This window comes from Triticum dicoccoides, chromosome 5A (genome assembly GCF_002162155.2).
Source record: "Triticum dicoccoides isolate Atlit2015 ecotype Zavitan chromosome 5A, WEW_v2.0, whole genome shotgun sequence".
NCBI lineage: Eukaryota > Viridiplantae > Streptophyta > Magnoliopsida > Poales > Poaceae > Triticum > Triticum dicoccoides.
In genome coordinates this window covers 478,614,718-478,625,368 of record NC_041388.1, presented here as the reverse complement: position 1 = coordinate 478,625,368, position 10,651 = coordinate 478,614,718, and the positions used below count along the sequence as shown (strand labels likewise).

The 10,651-nt window shown below is 58.0% G+C and overlaps 1 pseudogene; it reads left to right on the top strand.

The window, feature by feature from the left end:
• Nucleotides 1-5,732: 5,732 nt before the first annotated feature.
• LOC119299782 lies at nucleotides 5,733-8,091 on the top strand (annotated as a pseudogene).
• Nucleotides 8,092-10,651: the final 2,560 nt, after the last annotated feature.

Sequence of the window (10,651 nt, the reverse complement as noted above, 5' to 3'; positions counted from 1 at the left end):
GGAGGTTTTCGGCCTACTTGTTGGCCACCATCAAGCGGTGGACGCGTCTTGCTGCATGGTCACAGCGTCAAGGAGTTCGTTGAGGCGCGCCATCCGGCTATGGTACTCGTCGCCCTCCGAGTCATCCAACTCTCCTGTTGCCGCCTGGGCGGCTCGCAGGTTCTCCACTGGGGTAGCGTAGATTGGGCATCGGACTCCCAGCATGCTGGCCATGGCCACGCCACACTGCCGGATCTCAACGGCTTGGCTAGGCTCGCCAGTAGCCGATGTGCCGCCCGCAATGCGGTCGATCTCGTGCTGGGAGGCTTTGGCGGGGCACCTCATGGCCGCTATCTTGTTGGCGCTGTCGAGGAGGGTGACGCAGAATGCCTCCAGCGTCGTCCTATCTGCATTGGCGGCGACGTGGGTGGACAGGCCCTGCAGGGCCACTCGCAGCGGATCCTGGGCTGCTCCATGGGAGTTCCCGCTGCGACCTGTGACCATCACCTCTGCGATGATGCCAACGCTGGCGCCACTAGAGACAGGAGGGAGTGGGTCGTCAACAATCACCATGTCGTCAAGGAAGGCATCAGTGGAAATCACGTCGGAGTCGATGAGCATCTCGACGGGCTCGATGAAGGGGTCGGTGGAGCCAACAGACTCCAAGTCGGAGGCGGGCTCGTTGCCGATGCAGAGCTTGCCTAGAAGGTCGACAAGGCAGCTCGCGGGGCAGGCTGCTCCCGCATCGGGCGCGGGCTCGTCGGAGAGGATGAGCAGGCCGCCTCCGCATTGGGCAGCGTGCTGGTGCAAGCACTAGCGGGCACGCCGGGCTGGCTGATCAAGCCGGCCACGACGTGCTCGCAAGAGAGGAAAAGTGTTCCCATCCAGAACATGTCTCGGGCCGACAGTGCGCTTAGCCCCACGGTGGGCGCCAAATGTTGGGGATATCTAGTGACATATGCCGGGAGTGGCTTATCATGGATGGGGACAGGAGTACGTCATCGGGCCATGGAAGTGGGATTGAGCGAGATCTCGGATGCCTATGAGTCTTACCCAAGTTCGGGGCTATCCGTGGAGATAACACCCCTAGTCCTGCTCTGCGGGGTCTCCGCATGATGACTAATGCCAACAGGTGGCTACAAGGTTGCTCCTTGAGCTCTTTGGCTAGAGGAGGAAGAAGGGCAAGGCTAGCTCCTTTGCCTCTCTAGATATGGGCGCATGTGTTTGCATGGGTGGTGAACCCTTTGCATGGGTGAACCTGGGGGTTTATATAGGCCTACCCCCCAGGGGTACAATGGTAATACGGTCGGGTGTAGGACCCGGACGTTAGTGTCTTGGGGCGCCGGGTTCTCCGCCGGCAGCTGGGGCCCGCCGCTTGGTGGGTCCCGCCGGCTTCCATGAACCTGACTGACAATTAGGGCCTGCCGCCTGCGGGCCACGCTGACTGCCTTTTGTTGTAGTCTCGCTCTTGATGATGGAAGCCTCGTTAGGGGACGCATGGTTACAGTCCCGCCGCCTGGCGGGCGCTTACTGTAGCCTTATACGTCTCCGTCGTATCTATAATTTTTGATTGTTTCATGCCAATATTATACAAATTTTACATACTTTTGGCAACTTTTTATATGAATTATTGGACTAACCTATTGATCCAGTGCCAGTTCCTATTTTTTGCATGTTTTTGTATAGCAGAGTATCCATATCAAACGAAGTCCAAATGCAATAAAATTTTACCGAGAATTATTTTGGAATATATGTGATTTTTGGGAGTTGGAATCACCGTAGACGGAGGCCCACCCAACCAACAAGACACCAGGGCACGCTAGAGGCCCCTGGCGTGTGGTGGTGGGTTGTGCCCTCCTTGAACGTCGGTCGGAGCTCTACTTCGGGCACAAGGAAGCTTGTATCTGGAAAAAAATTGTGTTAAGATCTCAGTACAATCGGAGTTACGGATGTCCCAGAATATAAAAAACAGCAATTAGCACTTGGAACTGTGTCAATTGGTTACTACCAAAAAATGATATAAAATGACTATAAGATGATTATAAAACATCCAAGATTGATAATATAACAACATGAAACAATCAAAAATTATAGATACGTTGGAGACATGTCAACCATCCATCTCCTCCTCGCCGGGAGAGGCGTGCCTCCCCGCCGCCTGTCGGTCATCCGACTCTCGTACGCCGGCTGGGCCCCCATGAAGGAGTCGGAGAGAATGACGTGCTCCACCAGATCGAGCAGCTTGCTCGGTCCCTGGCCGTAGAAGAAGAAGAGGCAATGCCTGCTTCGGCCCCCACATTCGCGACGAGTCCTTCCCCAAAGGGTTCTCGCTTCCTCGAGACACTCCCAAGTACAACGGCTTTGTGAAGCCGAAGGACTGGCTAGTCGACTACTCCACGGCCGACAGCATAGCAAACGGCAACAAGCGCGTTCCCGTGAAGTATGTTCCGCTCATGCTCCAGGGCACGGCCCGGAGATGGCTGAACAGCCTCAAGCCATACAACGTGAACAGCTGGCTGGACTTCGCCGATGTCTTCATCCGCAAATTCACCAGCACCTACAAGGGCCCCCCCAAGGCCCGCCAGCTCTCCATGTGCGTTCAGGGTCCGACCGAGTCCACTCGCAACTACCTGATGCGTTGGGCCGAGTTGCGCAACTCCTGCGAAGGGGTGCACAAGGTGCAGGCAATCGAGTACTTCACCACCAGGTGCAGAGAGGGCACCTTGCTCAAGCACAAGCTCTTATGCAACGAGCCGGCAACACTAGATGAGCTCTTGATCGTGGCAAACAAGTATGCCACTGCCTACTCCTCCGTGAAGTCAGAGATCCGGGTTGACGCATCCGGGAAGGTGCTCTCGTCGGCTCCTCAGACGCCGATTGGTGACTTCAACTGGCGGTAACAGCCTAACGACAACAAGCGCAAGGCCTAGCAGCCGGCTTCCAACAGCCCGCGAGTGGCAACAGTCGAAGACCAGCAGCTAGATGGGCAACCCGGCCTCAAGCGTCAGAAGGGCGGCAAGGGTGCTTGGCTGCCCGCCTTCTCATTCGAGCAAACCCTTGACGCTCCATGCAAGCTCCACAGCGGCGTGAAGCCGTCAAACCACACCACTTGGAAGTGCCACTGGCTGGCCAGGATTGCCAAGGGCAAGGGGCTGCCGCCTTCTCTAGCCGGCCCGGCGCCGCCGCCTCCTCCGCCGCCGGCACCCATGCCAGTCGGCATGCTCCAGGACGAGTTCCTCGATTCCAATGCCGCCTACGTCGTCTTCACCAATGAAGCCGACGGCAAGCACAGTCGGCACCAGCACCACCGAGAGGTGAATGTTGTCACCTCAGAAGTCCCCCAATTCATGCATTGGTCCGAGAGGCCCATCAGCTGGAGCCGCGCCCGGCCATGATGCCTTCGCCGGGTGATTATGCCATGGTACTGGACTCCACCTTCTCAACGGAGAGGCAGGCTTGCCACTTCTCCTAGATCCTGATAGAAGGCGGTAGCAGCATCAACATCCTCTACCGCGACACCATGGAGAAGCTGGGCATCAAAGAGAACCAGCTCCTTCCCAGTCAGACTGTTTTCCATGGCATCATACCCGGCCTTTCCTTCTCTCCAATCGGCAAGATCAAGAGCGACGTCATGTTCGGCGACAAGCTCCACTTCCGCCGCGAGCCAATCTGGTTCCAGGTGGTTGACCTGGACAGCCCCTACCATGCGCTCTTGGGCCGGCCTACACTGGCCAATTTCATGGCAGTGCCGCAGTACGCCTACCTCAAGATGAAGATGCCGGGTCCCAAGGGCATCATCACCATAGCCGGCGACTACCAGAAGTCGGTCGCGTCCGCCGCCGCCAGCTCCCGGCTGGCCGAGTCCCTTGTCATCACCGAAGCGAAGTGTCTCCTTGAATGGGTGGTCGCCATGGCCAGCAAGTAGCGGGACATGCCATCTGACCCCAAGGACACGGAGGCTCAGGGCTCCTTCCAGCCGGCCAAGAAAACCAAGAAGATTGCCTTGGATCTGGCGCACCCGAAGAGATTTGTTGTCGTAGGGTCAAACCTCGACAGCAAATAGGAAAGCAACCTCGTCGATTTCCTCTGTGAGAATCGGGACATCTTTGCATGGACTCCCAAAGACATGCCGGGTGTTTCGACGGATTCCGCCAACCACAAGCTACATGTGAGATCGGATGCGAAGCCGGTCAAGGAACCCCTCCGCCGCCTGTCAGAAGAGAAGAGAAGGATTGTTGGTGAAGAGACCGCCCGACTTCTCGCTGCCGGCTTCATCATGGAAGTGTTCTACCCAGACTGGCTTGCCAACCCAGTCCTTGTTTTGAAGAAGAATAAAAAGTGGCGTATGTGTATCGACTACACTAGCCTCAACAAAGCGTTCCACAAGGATCCTTTTGCCTTGCCCCGGATAGATCAAGTGATTGACTCCACAGCCGGATGCGAGATGCTGTCTTTCCTAGACGCCTACTCCGGCTACCACCATATCAAGCTGAACCTGGCCGATCGGCTGAAGACCGCCTTCATCACACAATTCGGAGCCTTCTGTTACCCGACCATGACATTCAGCTTGAGAAATATCGGCGCCACATTTCAGAGTTGCATGCAAAAGTGCCTCCTCAAGCAACTCGGTAGAAATGCCCAGGTCTATGTAGACGATATTGTGGTGAAGACGGAGAAGCGCGGCACCCTTCTGGAGGATCTCAAGGAGACCTTCGACAATCTGCGCCATTTTCAAATCAAGCTCAACCCAGAGAAATGTGTCTTCGGAGTACCAGCCGGCCAGCTCCTTGGTTTCGTTGTCTCCGAACACGGCATCAAGTGCAACCTCATGAAGATCAAGGCCATTGAGCGGATGCAGAAGTCTACCCGGCTGCGGGACATCTAAAAGTTCATTGGGTGCTTGGCATCTCTCAGCCGGTTCATCAGTCAGATGGGTGAGAAGGACCTCCCCCTATACCATCTAATGAAGAAGACCACCTGCTTCGAGTGGAATGACTAGGCAGACGAGGCTCTCCTCCAGCTCAAGCGAATGCTGACCATGCCGCCTGTCCTGGCAACTCTAGCTATGAAGGAACCCATGTTCGTCTACATCGCCGCCACCAACCAAGTGGTCAACACCATGATCGTGGTCGAGCGTCCAGAAGACAGCAAGGCACAGCCGGTCCAAAGGCCCATCTACTATCTAAGTCAGGTGTTGTCCATCTCCAAGCAGAACTACCCCCACTACCAGAAGATGTGTTATGGCGTGTACTTTGCCGCTAAGAAGCTCAAGGAGTACTTCTAGGAGCACACTGTCACGGTTGTCTGCACCAACCCACTTGCCGAGATCTTAGGCAATAGAGATGCATCAGGCCGGGTGGCAAAGTGGGTCATCGAGCTAGCTCCCCACACCAACCTCTACCAGCCCCGCACCGCCATGAAATCCCAAGCGCTGGCCGATTTCCTAGTCGACTGGGCCGAGACCCAGTACCTGCCGCCAGCACCAGATTCCACCCATTGGCGGATGCATTTTGATGGCTCGAAGATGCATCGGTTTGGGAGCCGACATCGTCCTCACCTCTCCCAAAGGCGACAAGCTCAAGTACACGCTGCAGATCCACTTTGCCACCTCCAAAAATGTGGCCGAGTACGAGGCGCTCATCCACGGGCTCTGGCTCGCCAAGGAAATCGGCATCTGCTGGGTCCTGTGCTATGGCAACTCGGACTTGGTGGTCCAGTAGTCGTCTGGCGACTAGGACGCCAAGGATGCAAACATGGCGAGCTACCTCTTCCTCGTCCAGAAGATCAGCGGGCACTTCGACGGGTGCGAGTTCCTTCATGTGCCAAGGGCCGACAATGAGCAAGCTGACGCCCTGGCCTGGATCGGCTCCACCCGGCAGGCCATACCGGCCGGCGTCTCCCTCCAGTGCATGCGCAAGCCGTCTATCAAGCCTTTGTTGGAATCAGAGTCCATCTTCATGCCGGCTGGCCCCGGAGCAGTCGGATCCGGCTCAGGGACTACAACAGGCGTCTTGGGAACTTCGGCAGGTGGCCCGGGGGCTGCAGCACTCGAACCCGGCCCAGGGAATTCAGAACCTGGCCTGGGGACTACAATAGTCGGCCTGGGGATTTCAGCGACGCAGCAAGCAGCAGCCGGCTCCGACCCGCCTCCTCCCAACCCAACCGCCCTGGTACCAGTTGTCATCATGACAGTGGTAGAACCACCATCTTGGGCGCAGCCTATCCTCAACTTCCTGGTGAGCCGAGAGCTACCAGCCAACGAGATTTTGGCCCGGCAGGTGCAATGTAGGGCAGCAACATACACAATAGTGAACGGAGAGCTTGTCGGGCGCAGCGTGACTGGTGTCTTCCAGTGCTGCAAGGAGCCAGAGAAGGGCATGGCAATCCTCAAAGATATTCACCAAGGCAAATGCAACCACCACGCCACCTCAAGATCCCTTGCCGCCAACGCCTTCTGCGATGGTTTTTTCTGACCGACTGCTTTGGACAATGCCAAGGAGTTGGTTCGCAAGTGCAAGGGGTGCCAACGCTTCAGCTCCAAGCAACACCTGGCGGCCTCTACACTCAAGACCATACCCCTCACTTGGCCATTTGCTGTATGGGGGTTGGACATGGTGGGCCCATTCAAAACAGCACGTGGCGGCATGACCCATCTGCTGGTTGTTGTGGACAAGTTCAGGAAGTGGATTGAAGCAAAGCCAATCGAGAAGCTGAATGGTCTGACTGTTGTGACCTTCATTGCAGATATCACCGTCCGATACGGCATCCCGCACAGCATCATCACCGACAACGTCACAAATTTCACCAAAGGCACCTTGGCTCATTTTTGCGGACGCGGGGCATCCGACTGGACCTACCGTCCGTTGCCCATTCGCAGTCAAACGGCCAGGTGGAGCGAGCAAACGGCCTCATCCTATTTGGCATCAAGCCCCGACTGGTCGAGCCGCTGGAGCGCTCGGCCGGTTGTTGGATCGAGGAGCCAGCCGTCCTTTGGAGTCTCCGGACTATGGCGAACAAAGCAACCGACTTCACTCCCTTCTTCCTCGTGTACGGAGCTGAGGTTGTCACCCTAACTAACATCGAGTTCGACTCACCTCACATCACCATGTACACGGAGGCGTAAGCGAAGGAGGCGCAAGAAGACGTTGTCGATCTACTGGAAGAGGCCCGGCTGCTGGCACTCAGCCGGTCCGCCATCTACCAGCAGAGCCTGCGCCGCTACCATAGCCGGAAGGTCAGGCCACGATCCTTCCATGAAGGGGACCTTGTGCTCCGACTAATCTAGCAAACAGCTGGCTAGCACAAGCTCTCGGCTCCGTGGGAGGAGCCATTCATCATTAGCAAGGCCCTGGGAAACGACTCCTACTACCTCATCGACGCACAAAAGCCCAGGGCACGCAAGATGGATGATTCTGGCAAAGAGATGGAGCGCCCATGGAACGCGAACCTTCTCTGTCGATTTTATAGTTAATGTAGTATGTACCATGCTACCTTTTGTATTAAGCAGAGACAACAAGTCCCCCGAAGCGCACTCGGGGGCTACCTTTTTATCTATATGATAAGCTTCGCCTATGAATGTGTTATTTCATTCTTTCGCCCTGCACGGGGTCCGATCAGCCGGCCCTGGGGCTCGCCGCCTTGGCCCAAGTCGGCACCACTTGAAGTAGGCTAAGTAGTGTGCCGACAGCTGAGCCCTCTCTTCACCTTAGCAACAGCTCACAGCGCGACTGTCTGGCTGGCAAGAGCTAAAGGCCGGAAACATTGTCCACATGAAAAACGCCCAAGGAAGAACATCGACTTGTGCCAAAACGGTCTCTTGCCTCATCCGATGCGGGAGCAGCCTGCCCCGCGAGCTGCCTCGTCGACCTTCTCGGCAAGTTCTGCATCGCCAACGAGCCCGCCTCCGACTTGGAGTCTGTTGGCTCCACCGACCCCTTCATTGAGCCCGTCGAGATGCTCATTGACTCCGGCGCGATTTCCACAGATGCCTTCCCTGGTGACGTGGTGATCGTTGATAACCCGCTCCCTCCTGTCACCAGCGGTGCCTACGCCGGCATCATCGTGGAGGTGATGGTCACCGGCCGCGGCGGGGACTCCCATGGAGCAGCATAGGATCCGCTGCGAGTGGCCCTGTAGGGCCTGACCAACCCCGCGCCGCCAATGCTGATAGGACGACGCTGGAGGCATTTCGCGTCACCCTCCTTGACAGTGCCAACAAGATAGCAGCCATGAGGGGCCGCGCCAAAGCCTCCCAGCACGAGATCGACCGCATCGTGGGCAGCACGTCAGCTGTTGGGGAGCCTAGCCGAGCCGGTGAGATCCGGCAGCGCGGCGCGGCCATCGCCAGCATGCTGGGAGTCCGACGCCCAATCTACGCTACCCAGTGGAGAACCTGCGAGCTGCCCAGGCGACAGCAGGAGAGTTGGATCACTTAGAGGGCGACGAGTATCGCAGCCAGATGGCGCGCCTCAATGAACTCCTCGACGTTGTGACCACGCATCAAGACGCATGCCACCGCACGATGGCGGCCAGCAAGCAGGCCGAAAACCTCCCCCTCGCCGTGATCATGGGCCAACCTCCCGGTCCCCAAGAGGCGGCGCTCGCGGTAAGCAAGACCCGGAGCCGGCTGCTAGCCGCAGCTGGCACACTCGCCTGATGGTTGTGTGTAGCTATTATAGCCGCCCACGAGTAGAGAACCGGCGGGACAACCATCCGTCTCCTCCTCGCTGGGAGAGGCATGCCTCCCCGCCGCCTGTCGATCATCCGACTCTCGGACGCCGGCTGGGCCCTCGTGAAGGAGTCAGAGAGAACGACGCGCTCCATCGGATCGAGCGGCTTGCTCGATCCCTGGTCGTAGAAGAAGAAGATGCAATCGGCCCGGCCTGCTTCGACCTTCACATTTGCGACGAGCCCTTCCCCAAAGGGTTCTCGCTTCCTCGAGACACTCCCAAGTACAACGGCTCCGTGAAGCCAGAGGACTGGCTGGTCGACTACTCCACGGCCGTCAGTATAGCAAACGACAACAACCGCATTGCCATGAAATATGTTCTGCTCATGCTCAAAGGCACGGCCCGGACATGGCTTTACAACCTCAAGCGGCAAGATCAGCCTCTCTGACGACCCCACGCCAGATGAGGGAGCAGCCTGCCCCACGAGCTGCCTCGTCGACCTTCTCGGCAAGCTCTGCATCGCTAATGAGCCCGCCTCTGACTTGGAGTCCGTTGGCTCCACCGACCCCTTCATCGAGCCCGTCGAGATGCTCATCGACTCCGACGCGATTTCCACTGATGAATTCCCTCGCGACATGGTGATCATTAACGACCCGCTCCCTCCTATCGCCAGCGGCGCCAGCGTCGGCATCATCGCGGAGGTGATGGTCATCAGCCGCAGCGGGGACTCCCATGGAGCAACCCAGGATCCGCTGCGAGCGGCCCTGCAGGGCCTGTCCACCCCCGTCACCGCCAACGCTAACAAGACGACACCGGAGGCATTCCACATCACCCTCCTCGACAGCGCCAACAAGATAGCAGCCATGAGGCACCACACTGAAGCCTCCCAGAATGAGATGGACCACATCGCAGGCAGCACGTCGGCTGCTAGCGAGCCTAGCCAAGCCGGTGAGATCCGGTAGCGCGTCGCGGCCAGTGGAGAACCTACAAGACGCCCAAGCGGCAGTAGGAGAGTTGGATCACTTGAAGGGGGACGAGTACCGCAGCCAGATGGCGCACCTCAACGAACTCCTCGACGCTGCGACCATGCAGCAAAACGTGTGCCACCGCACGATGGCGGCTAGCAAGCAGGCCGAACCCCCCCCCCCACTATGAGCATGGGGCGACCTTCCGGTCCCCAACAGGCGGCGCTCGCAGTAAGCAAGACCTAGAGCCGGCTGCTAGCCACAGCCGGCACACTCGCCTTACGGTTGTGCGCAGCTAGCATGGCCGCCCCCGAGTAGAGAACCGGCGGGACGACCATCCGTCTCCTCCTTGCCGAGAGAGGCGTGCCTCCCCGCTGCCTGTCAATCATCCGACTCTCAGACGCCGGCTAGGCCCCCGTGAAGGAGTCAGAGAGAATGACGTGCTCCACCGGATCGAGCGGCTTGCTCGGTCCCTGGCCGTAGAAGAAGAAGATGTAATCGGCCCGGCCTGCTTCGGCTCCTGCATTCGCGACGAGCCCTTCCCCAAAGGGTTCTTGCTTCCTCGAGACACTCCCAAGTACAACGGCTCCGTGAAGCCGTAGGACTGGCCGGTCGACTACTCCACGGCTGTCAGCATAGCAAACAGCAACAAGCGCGTTGCCGTGAAGTATGTTCCGCTCATGCTCCAGGGCATGGCCCGGACATGGCTGAACAGCCTCAAGCCATACAGCGTCAACAGCTGGCTAGACTTCGCCGATGTCTTCATCTGCAACTTCACAAGCACCTACAAGGGCCCCCCAAGCCCCAACTGAGTCCACTTGCGACTACCTGACGCGTTGGGCCGAGTTGCGCAACTCCTGCGAAGGGGTGCACGAGGTGTAGGCCATCAAATACTTCACCGCCGGGTGCAGAGAGGGCACCTTGCTCAAGCACAAGCTGTTGTGCAACGAGCCGGCAACACTGGACGAGCTCCTGATCGTGGCGGACAAGTGCGCCACTGCCAACTCCTCCATGAAGTCGGATATCCGGGTTGACGCA